We start from the raw sequence: 719 nt of genomic DNA on the forward strand, positions 1-719 counted from the left end.
TGAAGTTGAGGTTTAGTTTATGACAAACAATTTTTTAAAGATACACATATGCCCAAATTAGGTGCATAAATAATATAGAAATAATGAAAATAAGATACGTACAAATACATACAATGAATCTCTACAGAATCTAGAATATTCTAGTAGCTTCTCCTTATAAAGGACACCTTGTTTGCTTTATTTCCATGTTTGTATGTTAATGCATTACAACTATTGATTTTCAGTTGATGATTATTGACTTGAGTGTCAATGTCATCCATAGATTTATTTATTTATATATATATATATATATATATATATAATATTTTTTTCCCTAAGAGGTTCCATTCACAGATACAACATCATCTCTATTAATTCCAACTTGACTGACATTTTCTCTATGATAAATAATTATTTGACAATGTGGTCACCCTAAGAATTGAACAGATGGGGAAATCACATGAATAAGCCACATATATGTTTTAATTTCAACCATAATTAATTGTTCTATAGAATTTTTTTCTAATCTTATTATATATTATATTGTTAATAAGTGTATTGATCTAAAAATTAACTTAGGACTAGATTAGGATGATGTAAACAACATATCTACAAAGTATGAGACCATAAGTGTAAAAATAATTATGATAACAAGAATCACAATGCCCAAGCTAGTGGAGCCTGAAACTTGTAAGTTGAACCTAAATCGGCTCAGTATTTTTATCTTCCAAATTTTAGTT

This window comes from Macadamia integrifolia, chromosome 14, assembly GCF_013358625.1.
Source record: "Macadamia integrifolia cultivar HAES 741 chromosome 14, SCU_Mint_v3, whole genome shotgun sequence".
Lineage (NCBI taxonomy): Eukaryota > Viridiplantae > Streptophyta > Magnoliopsida > Proteales > Proteaceae > Macadamia > Macadamia integrifolia.